The sequence below is a fragment of the Ambystoma mexicanum genome, chromosome 12, assembly GCF_040938575.1.
Source record: "Ambystoma mexicanum isolate Mex_15411 chromosome 12, UKY_AmexF1_1, whole genome shotgun sequence".
In the NCBI taxonomy this organism is placed as follows: Eukaryota; Metazoa; Chordata; class Amphibia; order Caudata; family Ambystomatidae; genus Ambystoma; species Ambystoma mexicanum.
Genome location: NC_090936.1, coordinates 896,617,821 through 896,643,854, shown reverse-complemented (window position 1 = coordinate 896,643,854; position 26,034 = coordinate 896,617,821). Strand labels below are relative to the sequence as shown.

General features: G+C 44.0%; 1 protein-coding gene and 1 long non-coding RNA gene across 4 annotated transcripts in view; one reads left to right on the top strand and one right to left on the bottom strand.

Moving 5' to 3' along the window:
* TBC1D15 (TBC1 domain family member 15) overlaps positions 1-26,034 on the bottom strand; it is a 1,818,951-nt gene that overhangs the window by 968,763 nt on the left and 824,154 nt on the right. The window lies entirely within an intron of this gene.
* Positions 459-16,404, top strand: LOC138514108 (uncharacterized). Its single transcript, XR_011281873.1, has 4 exons — positions 459-719; positions 12,243-12,352; positions 12,589-12,814; positions 14,453-16,404. It is a non-coding gene; the product is annotated as an uncharacterized lncRNA (long non-coding RNA).

Here is a 26,034-nt window from a genome sequence, read left to right as displayed (position 1 = left end):
GAAGTGCCTGTTAGCCTGGACGTTACGCTGCTGCATTACGCTTGTGAAGTTTGGACCTAGCTATTTGCTCTAATGGTGAGCATACTTCTGCTCATATATGGACACACTTGACTCTCATGCAGTTTAGAAGTTGAAGACTAAAGGTTAAAAGCTTTAGATACCTTAAATACTCACTTATTCTTTCTGTTCTAGATAAGCCCTGCCCCCGCTCCCAGAATTCCATAACAAGGCCGGGCCACGCGAACCTGCGCGCGCGCACCAAGGAAGTTCCCAGAAGTGCCTGTTAGCCTGGACGTTACGCTGCTGCATTACGCTTGTGAAGTTTGGACCTATCTATTTGCTCTAAGGGTGAGCGTACTTCTGCTCATATGTGGACACACTTCACTCTTATGCAGTTTAGAAGTTGAAGACTAAAAGCTAAAAGCTTTAAATACCTTAAATACTTACTTATTCTTTCTGTTCTAGATAAGCCCCGCCCCTTGCTCCCAGAATTCCATAACAAGGCCGGCACCTGCGCGTGCGCACCAAGGAAGTGCCCAGAAGTGCCGGTTAGCCTGTTAGCCGGGAGCAGGGGGCGGGAAGCGGCAAGCACCGAGTGTTTGTTTGATTGCCCTTACATTTAACATGCCGTGAGGTGTTGAAGTGAATAAACCTGATTGATTACATTCCGCCGTTTCCAATCCCTTCCCAAAGGAAGCTGATCCTAACGTTCTTCTGAGGTACGTGTGAAAAGTAAACTCTGCTCTCCCATTTAATGACTAAATAAGCCTCGCAGAACTTTCACGCCTGTAGCATTGCAATCAATTTGAAGCCGGTATCCAGCTGAGAGAGTGAATGCCTCTTCGCTGTGAAAAGTCAACAGGGGCGATGCCATAATGCGGACGACTAATGTTTAAAATACAACTGTTTATTTCTGAAATGAAGGAAAGGTTGCAAAATACAATGCCGTGTCAGTATACAGTACACAAGATGTTTGAAGAAAACGAAATGTTGGTCTGTTCCCTTCCATTTTTCGCTTGTTCACATACAAAATAACTTCCTGCTCCTGTGTACGAATGCATGTAATCTACATAGCCGCATGCTTCTAAGAAAATAGAATATTTCACGCTAAGTATGCTTCATCGTAGAAGTTAAACTTTCTTTTCAATTGCACCGCAAACCGCACTGACGGTAACTTTCAAACAAGAGGCTTTCGAGTTGGAATGCATCCGGTAAGCCGCTGTTTGTTTAAGTTGCACACACGTGTGTTTAAACGGCTTTGATATTGAACTAATAAGAATCAAGTACTGTGCAAACCGCAGTGACGGTAACTGCTGAACCTAAAGGCTCTTGAGTTGGAATGCAACCGGACAGCCGCTGCCTGTTGAACTTGCATACATGTGTGACCAGATGGTCGAGGTATTGAACTAATTAGATTCAAACAACGTTTGGTACATAATTACGAGCTTCTTGTTATATTCCTGTCAAAAGTGAAGCAATCTATTGTTAATATTGTCGGTATAACAAAGGCTGACCCACATTAAAATTCCAGAAATCTACGATACTTAATACAGCCTGTTGGATGCGCAGTGGACATGTGTTGGGCTTTTAGTTGATTAGAAAAACATCATACGGGAAATTAAAGGTGTGTGTGTAAAGAAGCAATTCACAATAGATGCTTAGTCTGCAGACTTAGGATTTATCCGCTCTCTCCTTAACTGACTTCTCCTGAAATACGTACAAAGTTATTAACTTTTTCTTTTAGAAAAATAAAATAGCTGTTTTCCCCAGTATCAAAGTAGGTATGAAGAAAAAGATAATATGTTCTAAAAAGGATACTGGACTTGGCCCCATTGTTTTCAAAACACATAGAAGCACCATTCTTAAAGCTCTAGCGATGCCCTTACCACCTTCACCAAGTCAAATAATAGACATCTTAGATGTTTGCTTGGAGAGTGAACCTCCACAAAGTACTGACGTTGAATTAGCGAAAATGGCAGAAGAAATGGAGGGAGAGAAAGGTGAATGGGAGGAATTGGAACCGGCCCAATCCCAGCTTCTCTTTGAGGATGAAGGGGATAAGGGGGGTCATCAGAAGGAATGCATCGAAGATCCTGCTGCTAATGCAGTAATTATAGACTCACAAACTAGTCCGATGGCAGACACCCCTTTTATATTCACAAAGGGAAGAATAACACAGTTGGCTATGATGGGGGAAGATATAGACGGCTCACAGCGTGATATAGTGGGAAGAGAATGGATTAAAGATGGCAATTCAAATAACGCAAGTAGGGAAAGGAGTTTCATAATTGTTACACTATGTGAACTCAAAGAGTGGCTTCACAAAGAAATTACTAAGCAAACAGTATGTTTGGGGCAAATGTCTGAGAGATTAAAGGTGATGGAAACCCGAGGTGCAAATGTGGGGAAAGCCCCTTTGGAGAATAACATAGTTGTTACTGCAGGAAAAACGACCAGCGAAAAAGGAGCTGAAAATAGTAAGGAAGCTAGTAAAGTCGACACACAGGTTGATAATAACAATAAAGACGCCGGGCATCCTACACACCCAATAGAAGAATTGGTGGGAAAAAGTAAGAATATAGAAGTTGAGGTGCTTGACTTAAAGTTAGTAGTGTCAAAAAACACAAAAAAAAGGGAGAAAAAAAACAGAGTGTTAAAAGCGGCAGAATTAAAAACTGGAAAGGCATCTTCACTAAAATTTCTGCGCAACATAGGAAAGGGTCTTACTGGACAAGAAGCTATCAACGAAAACGATGAGCACGAAGGTAAAGTGGGATTCAAGGTAGGAGTTTCCATTGAAAATGGTCCCGATTACTTAAACTCTGACGTAAGACTTAGAGATGCATTGAAGGGGAAAAAGTCAGACAAAATGACAATTGCCTATGAAGGAAGACCAACGCTTAAAAATCGAGACTTAACATCTAAGGAGTTAATTAAGGGAAGTCAGAGAAAATACTAAACAAAGTAAATGAAGGAAGGCACACGGTCGATATATCTAAACTCCCCACGCCGGCAAAGGAAGAAAGAGCTGTTTATGACATATTTAAACCCCCTATACTGGTGCTCCTGAAACAACAGCACACAACACCAAACAGTGACGCGAGGGAGAGCATATGGGAAATAAGTGGTGAAATTGAAAACGAAGAGGAATACAGATATCCCAAAGGTAGAGAAAGACAAATGTGTGAAAGTAGTAATGAAAAACAGAAGGATGTTAATCCAGAAAGTAAAAAAAGAAGTTGACAAAATGACAGTTGAAGAAAGTGTTAGGAATATAGTAAGGGATATATTGAAGGAAAGGAACTGGAATGAACCACAATCTATGATAGGTATAAGAAGTGAGGAACTAAGGAATAAGAGAATAGAGGTAGGTAGAGAGTATGAAGGGGGTGGGGCAAGGGAGGAATTTTGTGAAGAATACCCGTAGAATGGTAACCAACAGATGGAGGGGAGCGGTAAACTACGGTTTGGGAGTCTTGAAACTTTGAAAACCGAAATACCCACATGCACCCGGATTGATACAACAATACTTGTTTGAGGATGGAGGTCCTATCTCCCTAAACAGGAGGAAAATACTAGAGTTATTCGACGAAATCCCTGAATTACGACTGATAACATCTGAGGACGTACAACTTGTAGATTTCAAACATGGGTGGAGGTATGACTATGTTAGGCTCGTGATATACTCTCCCCTGGTTAGAAACATTATAATGAAGGAGGCGGAGAGCCTTCATAAATATGGTTATCATGTAGGCCAATGGGAAATTGAAAAAGAAGTGATTGAAGGTAAAAAGGAAACACGGTGGAATTGTGAAAAATCTGTAAGGCAGGATGGTAACCAAATAGACAGGAATGAAAATGTGAAATTGAGACGAGTATTAGAAGTCCTAGAAGAATCAATTGCGCAACTGAGAGCCTTAAGCCAACCAATTTAGGACTGAGTCAACACTAAAGATTTTGAGTTGGAATTCTAGGGGAAATAAACATTTAACAGGCAATAGTGAAATTTGTGAGCTCCTCAAATTGTCAGACCTTTTATTTTTACAAGAAACATGGCTCACAGAAAACCTTCTATGGGATGGGTTTGACACTGTTTCTATCCTGGCCAAAAAAGGTGTGCTGGGTAGACCCAAAGGAGGCATTACTACTCTTGAAAAAAAGAAATTGGAATGTCAAAGTGTGAAGACATGTGTGATATACATGGGGAAATTCTTGGAACAGTTTGGACACGCGTAGTGAGTGACAAGAAAGAAACCTTATTCCTGTTAAATGTTTATAGAACTATGGATTCGAACTTTAAAAGCATATAGGCTAAATTGGACATACACTTACATGAATGGTTCTGTAAATATGGTGACGCTAACATCATACTTGCTGGGGATCTAAATGCTAGTTACATTTTGAACGAAGTGGAAATATTGGACTGTTTTCTGACAGACTACCTTAATATTGAATTGTGTAAAAGAAAGAAAGTTGAAGGTGGAATGTGGATGAGTTGGGCTGCAGGGTGGGGGTTACAATGTTTGGAAAATGAGAAAGCCACATGGGCTTCAAGGGGTGCAAGCTCTGTAATTGATTTCATCTTTTTATCTGTCAACCTTTTCCCAAAAGTAAAAGATCTGCAAGGGCGAGAAACAAGCACGAGTGACCACTCAATGTTATTGTTGGAATTAAAATGGCTATTGATCAACCCCAATAGGAATGACAGAAATCTAATGGACCTAAGTGTGAATACTAGAGGCAACCGTGTTCGGTGGTCTGAGAAAAAAGTGAATAACTTTAACAAATGTATGCTAACTGAATTTAACACTTGTAAGCTAGAGCATAAGATTGTAAGATAGTCTGTAAAGGGCTTCCCGGTACACCTGAACAATGTTTTAGAGGTAAACCTTACGCCTCAGGCTAACCAAAACATAAAACATAAGCACAAATACTCTATTGAAATTAGAATGAAAAAAAACAAACTTAGAAGGGAGATAAGGAAAATAGCCAAGACTCCCGACTTTGACATGAATGGGGTTGAAAAAATTAGGAAGTTAAACCAGAGGTACACCAATTGGTTAAAACTGGAACGTATCCAAATAATCCAGGTTGATGGGGAAAAGATGTTAGAAAGCTTACAGGGGAAAAACACCAGGGCCTTTTGGGATTTCATATATCAAAAAGATGAGAATAATTGGAGAAAAATGACAAATCCAATATCTGAAGATGCGTGGCTAAAATATATTAAGCAAATATTTACATCTGAAAAGGTAGTAGTGTATACGCAAAAAATTGAGAAATGGTACCTAGATATTACTACTGACATAATTGAAGCAAAGATTAAAAAAAAGCTAACACCTCCCGAGACCCAGGTCCTAACAAACTAACTAACAACATCCTGAAACACTCCTCTCATCTATGGGCCAAAATTCTATATATCCAATTTCAAGACATAATAGAGTCTCAAACTATTCCTGACTCATGGAAACTCTCATACATGGTTCCAATTTTCAAAAGGGGTGCAAGGGAAGAACCAGAAAACTATCAAACCCTAAGCATAATGGACGCAGATTCTAAAATGTTCGCCTCTTTGGTACTGGAAAGATTAAATGACTGAATAGAAGAAATGAACATCTTAGATCCCAGAATAATAGGATTTCGCAAAAATATGGGGACCGATTGTGGAGGTCTCCTGATAAAGTGCCTACAGTCCTTCGCCTGGAAGTCCATGGATGCTCCTATTTATGTAGCATCCATGGTTTTAAGCAAGGCTTTTGACTGTGTGAATAGAAACTTACTGTGGCAGAAGCTGGATGACTACGGTATTTCTAAGGGTTTGCTGAGCATGATTATATATCTGCATAATGAATCCAGATAAGATTAGACTCAGATGGTCTTCTGTCTAGAGAATGTACCATTGACAATGGAGTTAGGCAAGCATGCATCCTTGGACCTACTCTGTACAATCTTTACGTTGCAGGAGTGGGAATAGCCCTTGATGCATTGGTACTGGTTTCACCTAAAATTGGCAATCTGAAAATTTGCTGGGTAAGCTATGCGGACGACTTTCTTCTTATAGACACGACGCCTGTGGGCCTTCAAAGACTCATAACAACTTTTGGCAAATATATGTTGGGAATGGAATTAAAGATCAACTCAGGCAAATCAGTGGTTATCAAACTCACAAAAGGGGGGAAAAAAGCAACGAAAGACCAAGTTTGTGTGGAACTGGGACAACAACAAATTGATAGTTAAAGAAAACCTCCAATTCTTGGGGTACCCTGTAGTGGCTAAGTATAGTAAGACCTTTCTGGTAAATTACCTCAACTCAAAAGCTAATTGTATGTTAAATCAAATGAAGAGAATTGACAACAAATATGGTAAATTTTCCCTTGAACCTTGCAGAGAATTTTACAAGAGCAAGGTACTGCCAACAATTATGTATGGAACTGAATTTTGGCCTAAAACAATGGAGACTAATATAGAGCGGTAGAAAGCAGAATTTGGAGATCAATACTGTTTTTTCTGCCGAAATGCATTCCCATTGAGGTAATAAGATAACTGGGCATACAATCTCTTGTTAGTTTGATCCAGTGGAAGAAACTTTGCCTCATGAGCAAATGTGAATTTTCTATTAAAAAAAAGCACTATATTTTCAGCTTAGAGTGAATGATACTGAGGGATATATAGCAGGTCTAAGCATGGAATGTGAAGCTCTACTTGAAGAAATAGGCATGACAATGGACCTACCGGGGAAAAACCTCAATATGGTAAAAGAAAGACTCAAATTGAATGATTGGGAAAAAACCTGTTTGACAATTTGTGACACAAAATTATATACACAAGTATTAACAGCTGGAAAAGGAGTCACTGAAATGGAACATTACATATCGAAATTTCCTAGTAAAAAATCAAAAATGGCTATATGAGATTTTGTATGAATGTGCTGTCAACTAATCAAATAAAAAGTATAAGGGCAAGACAAGACGGGGTCCTAGGCACATGCAGATTTTGTAAAGACGAGGATGAGTTAGAAACCCTTTGTCATCTTATGTCTGAATGCCCAGATTTATTAGCAAAAAGAGAAATGTATTTTAAAGAATTTGTATATAATGTATGGCTTTTGAGAGATCTTCTATGGACAAAAATGCTACATGGAGAATCCATGTCCATGAGAATTAGAGTATTAGCATTCATAGAACACATATGTGAAATAGAGCAAAGTCTGTTTTAATAACACTATGTAATATGAGAATTTTTAGGAGCTGTTTTTGTAAACCTACTGATTCCTCCAGATTCAAGAAATTGCAAATTGTAAAATGTAAACTATGTATTTGCAAGTTTTTTTAACTATGAAATTTAAAATTTTGTAAAAACAAACAAATAAAGGAAAAAAAATAAAAATAAAGATTATACCACAAAGGAGAAGATCCTGGTGGCCGCCAAGAATGCAAATAAAATATCCTACAACGGGACAGATAGCTCTCTGTTTCAGTATTTATCCCTGACAACTCTTGTGAAAGGGAAACAAATGGTCCCGGAAACTAGAGCCCTCCGAGACAAGGGCATTCGGTAAAGCAGGACCTTCACATTCGGGATGGTATTCGAGTGGCAATAAAACAGCGATGGATTGGCTGGCTAGAGGAAGGGGGTACATTTCTGGGCATAGAGAAAGAGCAGCAAGCAACGAGTGCACCCTCTACAAGTGGCCAAAGCAAACCAAGAAGCTAGGAATGGTCAACAATCCGATAAAAAAGAAATAAGATGGTCGGGTATCAACCCCAATTAAGAGGCCCAGTGCTTGGAGGGCCGGAAAGATCTGCACGCATCCCAGCCGGGGATACACAGAGTGGAGAAGCTTATGGAGGAATGCAGGATGAAATGGTCTCGGGGGACAGAGGGTGAAGTGGAATCAACTTGGGGCTTTTAGGATACCCTGCACATGATCCTGGTTACATCGGTAGGTCTCCCCCGCTGATGGTGGCTGCGGTTAAAGCAGTATGGGGGCCTACACCAGGAAGGGGGCTTTGGAGGTGAGGTAGGGGCGGGGGGCGCAAAAGGGGGGTGGGAGAGCGGCACACACAAAAGACACCCATAGGTTATGCACACCCACGCAGAGGGACGGGCTCCTGAGTACAAACACACCCCACGTTGGAAACACACTCCAATGCCTGACACTTAGTATCCAGGGTTTAAATACCCTATTCAAAAGGTGGAAAGCTGGAAGGTCACCTTTCCAAATTCCAACCCGACCTAGTAGTGGCTCTCCAGGAGACCCACATATGGAGGCAGGACAGATACAAGATGAAGCTAGGGCAATATCCCAAAATTGGGAGGCCAGGGCTACTCATTGCGTTTAAATGGGTATACGCAAGTGGCTATTCTGAAGTCCCATGAAGATAAGGCAGGCTGTTACCTATTTCTCCTCTTACAACTTGGCCAGCTCACTCTTAGTGTCCTCGATTTACGCTCAGAACGTAGGCCAAGAGGCGTTCCTAGAAATGGTCATCTCTAAAATGGAACACTTTAGTGTTGGTGACATAATTCTCCTAGAGGACCTGAATATAGCCTGGGACCCAGTTAGGGATAGGAGCACAGTCACAAAATACACCCAGCCTCCAGCTTCACAGGCCCTCAATGCGCGGTACCAGAGGCTGACTCTCAGGAATGTCTGGACCTCCTTGAGGGGTGAGGAAAGAGCATACACACACTACTACACGTGCATAAATCGTTCTTCAGAATCGATTACGTCTGAGATTCGGTCACACTTTTAGGGAGGGTTGAAACAGTAGATACCCATACCCTTACCATAAACATATCAGCTAATGCCCTGATTACTTTTGTCTTTGACTTACCCACTCAGCATTCTAGGTTATGGAAGTGGTCCTTTCCAAAGGCCCTACTACTCGATCAGCCTACCTGCGAATCCCTAGAAGGCAAAATGGTAGAATTTTTGGAAAATAATTCAGGGGCGGATACCCCTGAAGGTGTGGTTTGGGACGCGGTTAAGGCAACTATGAGGGGGAAACTTATCACGACCGAGGCGCATAGGACACGGCTTAAGAGGAAATTGGAAGCGGACCTTGAAGCAGAGGTAAAGCGGGTCATGCACAGAATGGAGACAGAATCTTCCCCGGAATTGCGTAGACAATACAGATGCGTGAAGGGGAAGCTTGACCTCTTCCACACGAAGCAAGCTGAAAGAAGCCTGCTACACTTAAAACAAAGGTACTATATTAAGACCAACAAGGCAGACAAATTCCTGGCAAGACAGCTAGAGCAAAAAACACGGCCCAAACTATCCAGGCGATCGAGGCTCACCTGGCAATAAGGTTACGACCACTGAAGACATGGCCGCACAGTTCCACGCCTACTATTCGGCTCTCTATGCCTCGGATCTCCCTGAGCAAAGGTTGCAGCGTGAGTATATCAAGTTTGCACCCTTGCAGACTCTCACGACCCTAGACAGAAACGTGCCACCTAGAGGGACATCACACGAGAGGAGGTACTATTTGCGATAGTGAACCTCCCGCCGAAAAAAGCGCCGGGCCAAAACAGGTCCCCAGCTTCCTTTTATAAGTGGTTCAGGGTGACGCTCGCCCCTAAACTGGTGGGTCTCTTTAATTCCTTTGCAATTATGGGCAGGATTACAGAGTTCATGAAAAAGGCCAAGATAGATCTCTTCCCCAAATCAGGGAAAGACTCTACCAGCTGTGGGTCCTACCACCCTATCGCGATCATCAACACTGACGCAAAGATCTATACCAAGATCCTTGCTAATAGGGTAGTGCAACTGATGCCAGCACTGACCCACCCAGATCAGACCGGGCTCATCAAGGGTCGTCAAATAAATGACAATCTAATGAGAATCTGTCCCCTGTTACAAAAAATAACAAAGAAAGGAGACCCAGCGGTGCTAGTTACACTGGATGCAGAGAAGGCATTTGATCGTGTCGAATGGTCCTTTCTTTTCAATACACTCGATTGCTTGGGGATTCAGCCCTAAATTCAAAGCGATGATACGGGTAAACTACAACCACCCCATGGCTCAGCTCTTGTGAACGGCCAACTCTCACGTCGGGTTGTACTCCAGAGCGGAACAAGGCAAGGCTGCCCCCATTCACCCTGCTCTATGCGCTGCATCTAGAGCCGCTGCTGGTGAGACTCCGAAACTTGGATGCTATCCAGGGCGAAGGGGCTCCTAGGGGACCCTTGCGTAGTGGAAACAAGGCAAATCACCACACACGAACTGACACGTCAGACACGCGGTTGTATTCCCAAAAGCTAGGGTTTATTGCAAAGCAAAGAGTCTCAGTTGGCCAACTCGGTCTCATGCCCTGAGATGTGTGTCTCCAGACCTTGAGGGACGCAAGAGAGCAAATAACGTACATCAGTTACATATATACAAAATGGACATCCTGCAATCAGTGATGACATGTTCATTACGCCGATTGTACAGTTTCTTTGAACTGGGTCTGATGATTGACAATTTCGACGAATATGACACCTTCAAACATCTATTTTAGCAACAATATGCAACATTGCGAGTCTAGAGACATATTTCTTTGTTGAACAGAACACAGTGCTTCTGTTCTTTCAGGTAAGCAGAATAAGCTTTCGGCTAAGCAGTTTGGAACAAAAAGCAATGAGCAAACGTTAGTGAACAAAATGGCGATTCTATCTACATCAAAATGGCCGCACATTGGTCAAACTTATGAGTCTGTATTTCTGACGTTGAGTGCATGAGACGGTTGGTCGTCGGCCAATATGATACATTGTCATTGGTCGTGAGAGGTATCTATTTTTCTAGACTGACAAGGGCATCTCCTTTGGTGGGGGAGGCCCATAAACTGATGGCATACGCGGATAACATGCTGCTTACACTCACAGAGCCGGTCTCCTCCCTCCCCTGCGGCGCTGCGAGAGCGGGAGGGGAGGGGGGGGGCTTGGCAAGGTTGCAGGTCTAGAAATCAACATCACAAAGTCAAAAATCCTAAACCTGTCGGTTAATCAGGCAGAAATGATAGCGGCAAAGAAAGCGATGCAACTCAAGTGGGTTCCCGATTGTATTTGAATCCTGTGGGTGATTATTATGAGTATGTTAGGGGGGGCTCTATGAGACTAACTTCTAACCGCTGCTTGCTCAGATTCGGGTGCAGCTACAAACTTGGTCCCCACTATCGGTGTCCTGGCTAGGGAGAATTAATGCTATTAAAATGGTCGTCCTTCCACAAATCTTGTACCTATTCCAGACTCTCCCAATCCCCATCCTGACTGCCTTTTGCCAGACTCTAAACAAACAGATCTCCAAATATATATGGGCGGACAAAACACCTCAAATAGCACTGAAAACCCTGATGCTTTAATTAAGGACTGTTTTGGGAAAATAAAGATAAGAGATGGGTACAGATGGAAAGGGAGGTGGCAGGACCCCACATGGGACAAAAACTATGGCTGCCGAGAGTAGATTGACCCCGAAATATCCACCGTAGCGACATCATAAAAGTAGTGGAGGACTTGTGGGATCAAGTAGTGAGCATACACATCAGGGCATTCCCCTCCCCTTTTAAACCTCTTTTTTATAACCCGCAGTTCTCCCTGGGTCTGGACTTGCAAGCATTCCCCCACTGTAAGGCGGCGGGCTGTATAAAACTTAGGGTCATGTTTCTGGGGGAGGAAGTCAAATAGTTTGTTAAATGTAAGGAAGAACTGGGTCTAAAAGAAGCCCACCACTTCTCATACTACCAGGTACATGTTGTTCATTCCATCTATGCAAAATCAATAAAAATAAGTGTTATGAAAGGAACACAAAGATGGTCTCTTTGGCATTGTTGGCGGTGTCTGCCAAGGGTTCGTTTTCCCTCTTGTAACATGGCGCCCGTAGTTCCGGGTGTCGGTCTAGTCTTGCCATCTGAAACAGACCTGGCTCCTCCCCTAAACCAGGAAGCCGTACTTCCGTACGCCGAACAGATGCCGCAGTGCGTTGCTACTGTGCTTAGTGGCCGCGCTTCGTAAGTTACTGCTCGTCCTGTACTTACTTCTACTCCTTGCTTCACCACTTGACCCCTCTTCAGACTCTTGATTTCTCTCCTACCTCCTCAGGATATCCTGCCTTCAGCGCAACACCTATTCTTGCTTCAAGAAGGATTCGAATACCGCAGCAATAGCACCTCGGGATCACAGACTAGTGCGTCCTCCCTTTCAGTGTAGCTAGTGTCAGGTAATCGATACAGGGCTAACCATTTTTTTTCTCTCCGAAGGTACGGTTTACGAACGTACATCAGACTTCAACTCCCAGCATACCTTTCAAATCGTTTGCGGAATCAATCGCTACTGCGAGCAAAACATCATTGAAGAAATATCTTACCTGGTACGTTAGAATCCCGAAGACTCCCATTACCATTTTCTCTCAATTCTACTATCCCTTCAAATCTTTATTCTGTGTCCTTCTCCAGGCTCTTACCTGGATCCATTTCTTCAGAACACAGCCTACTATCTCCTTAACCAGACTAAAGTCAATGAAAGGAGAGGTACACTGCTTATCCATCTACTTAGAGGTTCTGTTAGCAGTCACGGATATTAACCTCTCTCTTCATATATCCTTAGGACCATTACTGTGAGTTAGATGACAACTTAACTTTCCAATCTACGCCTTGGAGGGAAAAGGAGTTCCACCACCAACCACTCTCCAGCTCACAGTAACCTACGATCTCCAGCATCACAGTTTTTTTTTCCCCACAAGGGATTCCCTGGCGCATTCTCTTCTAGCCAATACAATTGGTTGGTACAGAGTGTATGAACTCTCTTTCTTCAAGCTGCTTCCGAAGACCAGGTCAGTTATTCTTATCTTGTGCCTATGTGTTGTACACCGGAGTGATAATCTTCCTAGAGTACTCTCTCATAAGAGAGAGGAGATAACCAGATAACAATACGTTTAAAAAAAAAAGAAAATCGAAGGCTTTGCTATAATCAACAAGGCAGCAGTAAAGATTAGATCCACTGCTGCGCCTTGCTTCTGCCATCACATATTGTATCGTACATACATTGTCCAAGGTGCAATGCGCCTTTCTAAAGCTGTCTGATAGCGTTTTAATAAGCCATGCACCGAGCCCAACTTTTTAATTTTGCTAATAAAATGGTTGAAAATACCTTTTGGCTTGAATCAACCATTGTCAGTAATCTATAATAAAGGGGATCATGTCTAGGGCCTTTCTTGTGGAAGGGAATAAGATTTGATTCCGTCCAACTGTCAGGTATCCTTCCAATATCCTATATTTGTCTGAATAATTTTAGTAAGACTTTGAACCAAAATTCCAGGTTTTTTTTTCATACACATTAGCAATTCCATCCGCCCCGGGGGACATGAGGGCTTCAGCTTTTTATTGTCAGAACTACCTCAAAACCCTCACCAAAGAACCTATAGCGAGGGATATAGCTATCCGTAAAAGGCTTCTCTTCCTCTTTCACATAGTATACTTGAGTGATATGTGCCACCCATTGTGATTTGGAGAGAATTCTATAGATGTACAGCCTCCTAAGAACTCTAAAATGATTCCAGAATTTTTAAATATCATTACTCTTTAAGGTTCTAAATAAAGATAACAAATTTGAATTGTCTAGAGAGTGTTTGTGCTGTCTCATCCAATTTTTATACCGCGTGGTTAGTAAAGTGAACTGTGCTTTCTTTTCATTCAAAGGGAGAGACCGTTTTCTAATCTTTGGCCTCCCCATACAGTATAATACCTTTCTATGTAGAATATTTGGGTAAAATTTAGAGAGATTAACCTTGTTGGCCAACATTTTATTGTTATACCCCCGGGCATCTACTAGGCCCACTAAGTTGTTAATCATAGGTTTGATGTTCCAGTCACGCAAGGCCAAACAAGATTGAAAGTAATCTGTATTTGCTGAATTTATTTTACTAACACCTTTTTTTGCAGACCATATTGGGGGATTTCCAGTGTTATTTACTTTGACTGCAGTTATAAGGTCGGGAGTACAGCAGGAATATCTTAGTCTTGTGGTTCAAGCAAGTATAGCATGATCACTAAGATTGTTGTGATGGATATTTAATAAACCGCAGCTTCTAAGCATTTTTACATTTACCATGACAAAGTCCCAAGTATGATTTTGAGTGCCCGTCTGCCACAGTAAAATTGGATTCGGGATGGGCAGGACTTTCTCTAGGAAGGCAAAATAGATTGTTGCCATCGAGAAAGCAGCACCATCCACGATCAAGGCTGATTACCTTATACTTTCCATGCGATTGAACCATTTCTACATTAAAATCTACTGACATGTCAAGCTGTTTATCATGAGCGTTAAAATCTCCTGCAATCAAAAGCTTAGCTGTAGAATGTTTGCTGTACTACATTAAAATAGTGCTTGTTATTCATTGTTGTATTTTTGAGGTGGGCGTGCCTTTTGGTGAATTGTATATGTTGATGACTAATAGTCTTTCATTTAACAGTAGAAAGAGTATGGAGGCTGACATAACATAAGGAAGAGGATATCTCACAGAAATGGATTCAAGAGAAAGACTAGTACGAGCAACAATGGCCAAGCAACCACCAGTGCGACCTCTATGAGAACCTTTAGCCGGATTGAACAATATATTGTACCCCTCAATATTAAAATTAACAGTGAACCAAGATTCCTGCAGCAAAAACATGTCAGAAGATGTTAATTGACTAAAACCAAGAGGTCGACCAAGGAAGGAGTTATGGCCTCTGGTGTTCCATGAAATCCAGGAGAGATACGGACTGGTAGCTCTATGTCAGACTATATTACTTGTTTCTGCTTTGCAGAACCGTTGCTCAACGTGGTTTTTCCCCAAAGCATTAGGCTCTGCACTAACTGTGGAGGCCAATAGGGGTTCCCATTCAGAGCAGTGATTACCCAAGTAGGAAGTTGTCTTTTATAAAGTTGGCTGCATTGTTTTTGATGGTTTTGCTAGCCAAGGCAGCAACTGCTTCCTGCAGATTACTACTCTAAAGCCAAATGATTCAGACTTGGGAGCACAAGACTTTAGTAGAGCCACCATAAGAGGAGAGAGACACTCAATAATAGCCCACTTCAGTGAATTACCAAACTTTGGAAGGTCTATTCTAATAATTTTCACAATATTTATCATTGTTAGCTGATCAATCTGTGAGAACATTTCCATAATAATTTTCCGGTTTAAAAAAGGGCTTCGATCAGTGGGATATTGTTCCTCAACTTTAGCCCATTTGCCCAGAGAGCATATGTATATAGTATTCTTTTTGTTGACTAGAGTAGTCAATGCTTTACAGATCTTCAAGGATGAAGTATTAGATATGGGCGTCAGCGGATGGGTCAGCGTAAGATTGTCTTTACTTTGGGAAAACCCAGCCGAGAGTGACGATCCTGTGGTTGGATTTTGATTAATCAATTGTTTTTCAGTAGTCGTGCCCACTCTGTTTACACAAGTTTCAGCTGTCATAGTAACCATGTCTCCTGAAATCTGTAGCCAGCGGTCTATGGGGCATCGAAGCTGGACCTGCCTAACTGTGCTGTCAGCTAAAGTGTGCAATACAGTAGTCTTAGGATTCCAAGACAGTTTCTTGCCTTTGCAGGCACAGACAGCAGAAAGATTTCCCTACTTGGGACACGCAGTTTGACCTTTTTGCCCTTTTCCTATTTTTTGGTGCTCTGGGCTTGGTGTTTCTTCCCGTAAGAGCCAAAAGAGGAGGGTAATATTAATTTCAGGGTATTAGGAGGCAGGCATAACATGACTTCCTCGTAGTCCCAGTTGTCTTTTTCAGGTGACTGGGTAACGCTAATGTCTGCTTCGTCTACCGCCAATTGGGCAAAGTGTTCTTCATCGGATGAAAATGTAACCATTTGCATAGGGTTGTTTTTAAGGGCGCGTTTAGGATCATTGTTCCCACTGCTAGGTGCAAAAGTGCCCACTTGTGCGACCAGGTAGGAATTCTTCAAAATAATGTCCACTACGTTAGCAATGATGTATTTTGATTCTTTCTGCTCTTAAACCAAGGTTGAGCATAAGATCATCAAGACTTTCAACAAGCAATCAATCGCATTGAGTTTGGACATTATTCAATCGTCTTGTTTGGTGCTTACGACGTCTGAAAAGGGAAGGACATCCAGGCTCACTTTCACTGTCATTTTCACTGGCAGATGTATCTGATGGATCAGGCAAAGAGATTAATCCAGCGAGGTTAGGGAAGCAGAAAGATTGGTGCCAATGAGATATATTCAGTTCCATCAACTAATGAGGTAATTAGCACTGTATGTCCCAAAGAATCTCATTGCAGCCCTATGCACATATTCAATAAAGAATGGTTATTGTCTATAATAGGTGAGCCTGGCATTATTGGCATTGTTATATTCAGTTGAGAGGATGCAGATGGAATTGCAATTTCCAAATTAGTAGATGCTGGAATTACATTTAGAAAGACTGTGATAGAGGGTTGAGCACGAGCCACTAGTTCAGGTCTGACCTTTTTATGCATTTTCGTTTTGTCTTCCGGGATTATTTGCCTTTTAGTTGCGTGAGACGTTGCACTGTGTTATCCATATTTCCTAGTCGCCGTATGCTTCATCACTTTAATAGAGAGTGGTGAGTGCTAAAATTCACCAAGCCCTTCTCTCAGTGCGCACTACTCAATAACAGAGGAAGCACAAGCACACAAACTACGGCCGCTTCAGACACCAATGTCAGACCACATTTGTCTTTGTCTGGACCACTTTACAGCTCTTCATCAACTTCTACCAGGTTTACTTCCATACCAGGCCTACTACCTCAACCACAACTGGTTTACTTCCATGCCAGGCCTATTACTTCAAGGGGTTGCTATCCAGGTATACTCCCTTGCCTAAACAGCGTTTCACAAAAAGTAAGTGCTTCTGTGGTGAAAAACAACTTAGAATAGCTTTGCAACAGCTTCACAGTGTTCAGTATTTTGCAGCATTACACTTTTGGTAACACTTCAAGGAAAACAAAATGAACAGCAGTGCTCTTCAACACTCCTCTGCAAATTATGATCCTATCCTTCAGATTAACCTTTTCCAGAAAGGCAGCCTTTTTGCCACTCTCATTTCACCACTGACAAGTAACCAAATACTGACAAGGAGAAGGTCCAAATCGGTTTGTTCCTTGGCTTTAGCAATGTGTGTTTATACCAGCAGTGTTTATATGCTCCTCAACATTTGAGTAACAAGTTGCACAACCTTTGGGCCCTTCATCAGACCCCCTTTGCATTTGGCAATGTCTGCTGAGTTTGAATTGCCTTGCTTTTGGGCTCTCTTGGCTTGGGCAATGGTTATAGGTATTCTCTTTTAACAATAGTGCCCCGTCGGGCTGCTGGGTTTTCATAAACTCACAAGCTTAAAATTACAGTCAGTTGGCTTTAACAAATGCGACTTTGACTGCTTTTTGATAGTTTGAGATTCAAAAGTATTTCGAATATCACTTTCACTCATGTGCAAGTGTTTCTTAGTAGTGAAACGCCTGCCTTGAACACGCGAGCGGACTGAGCGCTCCACGGTCACTGTAAACTGTTGAACTGACTGGCTAAGGCGGGCGCGTCCGATCCCCTCACTGCTTGCAGGTGTTCGGCTTCTGTGGCTCGGATCGACCCGGCAAACAGCTACTTCTGGTCCGCCCACGCCACTCAAACAGGGCTTCCTTCGCTCCTGAGGCTTCCTGGTGCTCACCAGCCACCAGAGACAGCCTCTGGGGAAGGAAATCTTCCCTCGCTTTTGCTTCCTGCTGTGCAGCCTCTGCACTCTGGACACCTGGAGGCACAGACCTTCTCAGGACCTGCTACTGTCTTCTCCTAAACAGTGGCCCCATTGTCATCTCCCTCCTCCTGCTTCTGCGCTGGCTGCTGCACTGCTCTGCCTGCTCATTCGGCTTGAACTGCTTGAACTGCTCTCTTCTTGGCCTGAACCTGAGGTGCAATTCTAAGCCTCACAGTCTCCTTCAGGTGTGGGTCATTTCCATTAACAATCTGACCACTCCTGCAGTGTTAGCCATCTTCTTTGTCCCAGTACTTAGGGAATTATGGGACTTGAAGTCCCTAATGACTTCATTTGTTTTTCTCACACCCCCTGTTTTGAAATAAGCGATCAGAAGATTGGGGTTTTGGGAAAAGTTGAAAAAGGGGGTTTCCCTTTCCTCCTAACCTGCTTCCCCCCTCACATGATTCTCTTCAGAACACCACCTCCAGCGTGGGGATCAGAAAGCTTCTGCCTTTCCCTGGCCACTTGAGAAGAGTCCCAGGCCGGGTTTTCTGGGGGAATCATTGTTGATTCACAGCAGTACGCTGCGGCAGGCGGCGGGGAGATGAACCCGATGCCGGGTGCTGGCGGTTCACCTCGAGAAAGGAGAAAAAACAGCGAACCGTGCACTGAAGGAGTCACGGACGCAGAACTGTGCTTAACGAGGTGCACACCGACCCAAATCAGTGAAGTAGATGGAGACGAAGCAACGCCAAAGGCAACAGATAAGCCCAGGAAAGTAAACAGATTAATGTGTCCATGAAGGAAAGCAAAAGTCCTTAAGAAGAAGTATACCTTAAGTATTGGAGGTGAAGAGAACGCTTGGGGAAGGGAGAGATTTCCCGAAGGAAGGGAATATTCTGTCCTTGCAAAAACCTTTGTTGGATTTGAACTGTTATGTTTAACTTTGGTTATTTGAACACACAAGAGACAGTACCCTTTTCACCTTGTAGTTACTTTCGAGTGTGATGGCCAGAGTAGAATTACAGACAAAGGACTGACTCCTTTGTTTGGACATATTGACACTGACAGACCCATTAGTTTTGGGTTGAGTTAGGGACATTCCTCCTAGAATAGGGATAGTGAGGCATTTCCCAAACCCCATTTGTTTTAATAAACATCTGTAGCCACAAACATGTCTCCGCTGTGTCGGTGTCTCATTCCTGGCTCCTCACACTACTCCTGTAATAAAAACATGTACCAGTGTCATATTGTGCATAAAGCATCACTAAATAAAGAGTATAAAACGAAATGATCAAATCCTGAACCACACACTAATGTAGTGAATCATTGCTGACATAACTTGTGTTACAAATCACACATACCAGCATTCAATGCTTGAAGTCCATTAGTTAGATGGTGTGAGGAACCCGAGGACGTCCATGTTAGGAACGATTCCCATTTATGTGTAATTTTCCCTCCAGTTGTGAACCCCCCAACTTTTTGCTGATGTTTAACACCATAGTCTAACTTTACCAGAGGCGCCCAGCCTTCTGTTGCACTCCTCTGGGCTTTTCGCTCACTTCTTATGGGGAAACTGACATTCCCTTTAGTCAGTCAGTACTGGGAGACTTTGTTTCCCTTAGTCCTTTCTAATGATGCAACTTTTCTGCAACATGCAACAAGTGTACAATGTACCTTCCAGTACAGTACACTTGGGTCTATTCGTCATTTCCAAAGCCCCTAGATACTCTCGAAGGATTTTTTAGGAGAGGTGCAGATGTGCCTTGGACAGGCCTAGCGGCAGCTTATCATTTCGTATATTTTTAACCCTTTTCTGCCAGGTAAACCGTGATTACCGCGTTTGGCACAAATAGGTGGCCTGGCTCCAAAATGGCCATGTCACAAGGTTCTTTGTCCTGTCCTTTGGCCATCTTACCCCTTCACCTTCCCCAGGTCGAGCTGATCTGGGTCAGTCCTTATTTGGGCATGCATTCTCCCCCGAAACGCCAAGCTTTCGCCGGCTTCTGCATGCCTTGTGTGTGCCTCCAGGATGTGGGCTGGAACTTCTAGTTCCAATACACATCCTGGGTGCCAGAGAGACTGGAGTGCTGTGATTGTCTGGGACCTCTGTGGTCCGTGATTGGTCCACATATGGTATTGCCTGTATGTGAGCCGATCACCCATTGGGTCCTCTTTGTTTTGGCGCGAAGGAGATTCTGGATAAGAGAAGGCCCCAAACACCCATACCATGTTGATCTCTGGAGTTCTCACTGAACGAAGGATAGGATCCAAGTATCCTGAAACTAAGAAGCCGAGTCGAGGAACCGCTGGTGACCCGCTGGAAGGTTTGGCACCTTGAGCCCGCTGTCGTCCCATGGGACCCCCTCTGCAGCTCGTCATCCTAGAATGTCTGCGAAGATGCTTCTTCCCATTGGAATAATGGGACCAACTATTCTCTGCACCTTCAACAAACCCTGCAAGTAAGCCTTCTCGGAAGTGTCCCTGGGCCAACCAGTGGGCTGACCAGCTTACGCAGACTCTTTGCCCTGATACCGCCGCCGTTTCGAGGAGGCCCTCGAAACTTGGTACATCGCTAGCTCTGTGTTCATGGCACTCTCACACCGAATTTCGTACACCTGGCATTCCCAGGTCTGGAGAAAGGTGAGTGTGCCCGAACCAGAGTATACTCGGTTACCGTGTCGCCCAGCCGTGGTGACTACCTTTGCAGGTGCACTGCATTTATGCCCCTCTCACCCCTGAAGCCTGCTGCAGTGAAACTGGCCTGATCCATCTACCAGGAGCGGAGAAACCTCCACTATCCCAATTGGGAATCATCGTTGTATCTTCGTCGCTGAAAGCCGCATAGCCGCCAAATTGCTGCACTTGAACCTGCAACCGAAGTGGACTCGACTGCTGAAGTTTTGGTCCGGAGTGCGCCGGGGGTCAGTGAGCAATCGCAACCCTAACCGGTGGCCCCTAGCGCCGCCATTCATTTTTACGCATGAGTGGCCCCTGGGGCCCCTCTCCTTCCCACTGCTAGTGCAAACTAGCGAACTATTCCCAACTCTTGGAATCGACGCTGCCCTCAAGTGGAGACCCTCGTTGAATAGTGGGAACCTATTATTCATCACCTCACCCAACTTCCTGAGTTGCCACAGACCCTTGAAGAGACCCCTTTTTGCCCATTTGAAAGACCATGTGCGCTGGCATTGTATGTACATTTCAGCATTAGGCTCCACTCTTCTTAGGGATTGGACTACCTCTTAGTTAGGAGTGTGTTGTATGCACAAGGGACTAAAGACTATTTGTATTGCCCGTTTCCTTCCCCTTTGAGGTTGTGGACCCATTTAGTGCATTACCCCTTTAGACCCCAATGGTCTTGTATATATGTATTTAGATAGGATTGTGTTGGCTTAATAGTATTACTGTGATTTGATTTGTGTGTTGAAACTCAAAGGCCTTGAAATACATGTATATGTATTTTTAATATATCTACACCTGACTGGGAGTGATTTGTAAGTGTCCTTTACGCTGTGTGCTCAATGAGGTCTTTCAGTCACCCTCACCCCTACTGAGAAATAGTATTGACCGCTGCCAAGCTACCTTGATTGGTCTGACTGGTCCAGAAGGTTACCCTGTTCCAAGAAACTAGGCTGGCCTCCTGAACCTCTGCCCACCAGGTCTTAGTTCAGAAATCCATCTTAACAGTCCTCACTTCCTTTTCCCCACTGTCTACTACTCAGGTGGCCAGGGAAGGGCCATCGCTTTTGGATCTGGATCCTGGGGGTGGATATGCAAAGGAGTATCACCTGAGGAGAGGGAACTTGGGAAATGGAGAGGGTATGTCCTTAGGTGAGAGGCAGTATCCCCCATTTCCACTCCATGATGAACCTTCCGTCCCAGCAGTCTTTATGAGATATTGCCATCCTTTTTCCTTTTCTTCATTCCAGGATGATGCTGGGTAATGCCATCAAGGTTGCAACAATAGGAAAAGGTTGAATAAGAAGGTATATGCAGGTGAGATATGTTATACCCCTTTCCCTTGTGAGAGCAAACCTTACCCTCCCCCATCTTTATAGGTTATTGGCAATCACTTCCTTTTATTTCCCCTCAGTCACACCACTCTAGTACTGGGACCGGGAAGAGGAGATTAGGAGGTGTACACACTAGCATGCAGTTACACCACTCTGGTACTGAGACGAGGAAGAGGCCCGGACACTATTGTGAGCGCCAGGCATGCCCAGAGAACACCAGTAATTGTAGTCAGGCAATTGCACACAAGGGCTTGCTCATGCAACCGGTGTATGGGCTACAGGTGCATAAAAGGTGGAGCCGACTGCAGGGAAAGACACTGGGAGGGAGAAAGAAGCCTGAGAGGGTTGTAGTCCTGCAATGAAGGCTGCCGAGGAGGGTCCTGACAGGAGGCCAGGACGCTGGCGTGTGCTGTCAGGAAGTTGTGACAGCAATGCCCGAGTGGGCCATGCAAGGTTCAAGGCTGCCAGAGCTGTACGGCACTGAAGACTCACAGGTGCTGCGGGCCACCGACGGCATCTGTGTGAGAGAGGCAGAGCTGCCGGCAACCCACAGCGGGATTCGTAGCAGGTGTGGACTGCGTGTTGAGCCACAGGAAAGTCTGCACAGAGCAGAGACGAGAGAGCAAGACACCGCCCTGAGGACCGGTGAGTGAAATGGAGGGATCCCTCATACGAGGACGCTCCTTGGACGACTGCAAGGCATATGGTGATGGTTGAAAGGAAATGTATGCGCAAGTGACTATGAACCTGATGTAAGGGAGTCTTGAATACTACGAACCAAAATGCTGAACTTTAAAGTGAAGGAGCATAAAAAGGAAGCATTAATTATTGAATAGCAAAGTCAAGAAGCACTGTACAAATAGTATTGAATACCGAATGGAAGGAAAGCTTTGAGAAACCCATGAATTAAATGGAAACATGCGTGAAAAACATGTAACAAACATTTTAAAAAGTGTGAGAAACGTGATGGTATTCTTCCACCTACTGCCCCGGGATCCTTCATTCAGGTGGCCAAGGAAGGGCCATCGCTTTTGGATCCCAACTCTGGGAGTGGACAAATGAGGGAGGATCACCTGAGTGGATGGTGATGGTATCAAAGTAAGACAGACACAAGTGACCATAGTTCAAGGGTGTTTATTGAACTTTATCAAGGGTGTGATAAATGCCTATCTAAACCTAAATCTAAGATGGGAGCATCGATGACCATCAAATAACAATAATGCAGTCCTAGTGGAGTCTCGCCAAAATAAAAGGGCCTATACTAAAAAACCCATTGCCAATCCTTACCACTAAGTTACAAATAGTATGGGATAATGTTAATGAAAAAGAAAGACGTGTTCCCAAAAATGATAAGTCAGGATGTTCAGGCTGTTGGCCTGCCTTTCCCATGTTTTTAGCACGGGACAAGGCAGTTCACTTGAGCATAGCACACTCTTGGGCTTCTTCGGCACAAGGACACAGTTCCATTACAAGCATCAGAGCCTTCTATGCCCAAGTCTCTTAAATTATCAAACGTCTCGAGGGCCTGATGTATCAAACAAACAAAAAGTTCCTTTCCAAGTATTCAAGTAGGGCTATTCACTCTTAGCCCTGGATCCCCCTCAGCCAGGCTCAGATCCCTTTTATACCGTAATCTTTTCTCAGTGATTCACGGTTCACCCAGGACCCCCCTCAGTCGGGCTCCGATCCCTGTTACACAATTAGTCTCCCTCAGCCAGGCTTGGACCAATTACAGTTCATATTAGCTATCGAAGACTTTCAAATGTGCACTGGGTTTGGCTTGACCCGTTGCAGGACCACTTTGAATTCACAGTTCACAATTTTACACCCTCAGTTGGCTACGTAACAGAGACCTTTCCGAATGAGCACCCATGTGGTGCCGGACCACTCTGTATATGGTATCTTGGGTTGCCTCTCAAAGTTCAATCACAAAGTTCAAAGTTCAATTACTTCTTTGGTTCCAATTATACTTGCATCGCTCATCGCCAACACCACACACACGGTCCTCTTCATACAAAGTTGCCGCTTGCAACCTTGGTCCTAACACAGACCGGTCTACTATCAGTCTCTCCGACTTACCGGCTGTGCTGACTTTACTGGCGCTGCTTTGTTGTGGGAGCTAAGGACAGTACCACAGCAGCAATCATTACTCCTGGCCTCGGCTATCGATGCGGGTACCTTCGACACACAATGCACCTTTCTTCAGTTTTAATTCCCGGTCATGTTTCTTATTTTCGAGGGTGCATGAAAGTAGCAGTTTTCCTCTGAAAAGGCCAATGGCAATTTCCTCATTGGAATTCTTTCTGGTCTTGTCGTCTTTCTCCTCGTATTAAACTGCCATCTCGGAACTGCTGCTTCCTCATGTGTTTTGCTTTGCTCAGGGTGTGCTTTCGTGCTCCGCCTTTTATCCGTATGGGGAAGTTCGATGGAAGTCAGGTGTGTGTAATTATCATGGAGTGCCTGACTCTGTCTGACCCTTGTGTTGGGACATATCAGGTATACAGCTTGGGTGTTAGTCTGTTTTCTTTCACAGTGAGCTGTCTGTGAGAAGGTTTTCAAGTCGGGAAAGGGGGTGTTGGTTTGAGTTCCTAGGTATCCTACCTAGTAGGACGGGGAAAAGGTGGGTTACAGGTCATTTGGTCGAAAATAAACGGTCGACAGGACAAATGGTCGACGCAATTTGGTTGAAAGACAAATGGTCAAAATTTTTTTTTTTGTATTTTCACTTTTGTTTTTTTGGGGGGGGTCCCCCCACAACCTCCTTTTTTTGCTAAAAAAACCCCTTTTTTTCCTAAACGAAAACCTGAAAAATATATATATAAATAAATAAAAATTCGACCATTTGTCTTTCGACCAAATTGCGTCGACCATTTGTCTGTCGACCAAATGACTGGACAGCGAAAAGGTGTTATAAGGAAGGGTATACCATGTCTCACCCTCTGGTGTTTCACTTCCACTCCCCGATAACCCCTCATCCAGGTGATCCTCCCGCACTGGTCCATCCCCAGGAACTGGATCCAAAAGAAATGGCAGTGTCCGGGCCACCTGGATGACAGATCCCCGGGGACTGGCAGGTGAGACACCTTCAGGTTTCTCACAAGGGTCAGAGGGGATTGGGAGGAGAATGCCTAAAGATGAGACATGGTATTCCCCCTTTTCCCATTATATATCAAAACCCTCTCCCTCACCTTTTATGGGATATTTCCAATCCCATTCCATCTCCCCCTCCCCATTTCCAACAAGTACTAGGACTAGGAAGAGGCGACCGAGAGTAGTAAGGTCTCTCTTAGTTCGGTGTCATCCGCGTAACAGTGCAAATTAGAGGTGAAAGTGGCAATCACACACGCCAAGGCAGCCAAGGCAGCCATGTAGACGTTGAAGAACCTGGAGCAGAGATTAGATCCCTGGGGAACGCCACAGGTTGAGAGATCAAAAGTCGATAAAGGCTCCGAGTTCCACCAGGGATGGGCGATCGGAGAGAAAGGAGATTATGCCAGAGCCTGACCTGTGATTCCCAGGGTGTCACGGAGATGTGCAATCAGGATGTTGTGGTTAACCGTGTCAAAGGCAGAGGAGAGGTCAAGGAGAATGAGGACAGAGGGAGTGTTATTGTCAAGATTTGAGAGCAGGTCTTCACGGGTGTTCAGAAGAGCAGTTTCAATTCAAAAGTGTTGCCTTTGGAAACTTCCATGTAGGGCTCTTATAACAAGTCAATAGCGTTCACAATGTCTCTGGGTCTCTGTAGGGTTCCCTTCCCCAAGCTTTGATCCATCCAGTACCAAACACAAAAAACAGTTCCTGTTAGGAATCTCAGGGTTCGCTTCCCCAAGAATAGGCCTCTTTTCACAAAGTTCAAAAATGTCTCTAGTGGGCCTTTTAGGGTTCCCTTCCCCAAGTCTAGGCCCCTCTTTACGTAGTTCAACAAACAAAAACCTCCTCTTATCAGGATGTACCTTTCACTGTACAGTTCTTTCATGGGGTAGTATCAGAGACTTTCGAGAATGCTGGGTTCTTTGCTCCTTCCAGACACAAACACTCTGACCTCCAACACCTCTCCTTATTCTCTGGCACCGCTTCCTCTTCTGCGCCTCTTGCACGCTTGTCCTTTTCCTCTTTACTGTGCTTCCTGCATACCTTCTTTTCTTTTATGAACACTTGCACCTTTCTGTGCCTCTTGCACACTTCTTCTTACTTTTCACTTTCCTGTTCCTCTTGCACGCTTCTCTTTGCTTTTCGTTGTGCTCCCTTGCACCTTTCATTTTCTCATCATGCTCTGTTGCACCTTCATTCTCTCATTTAAATGCCTCTT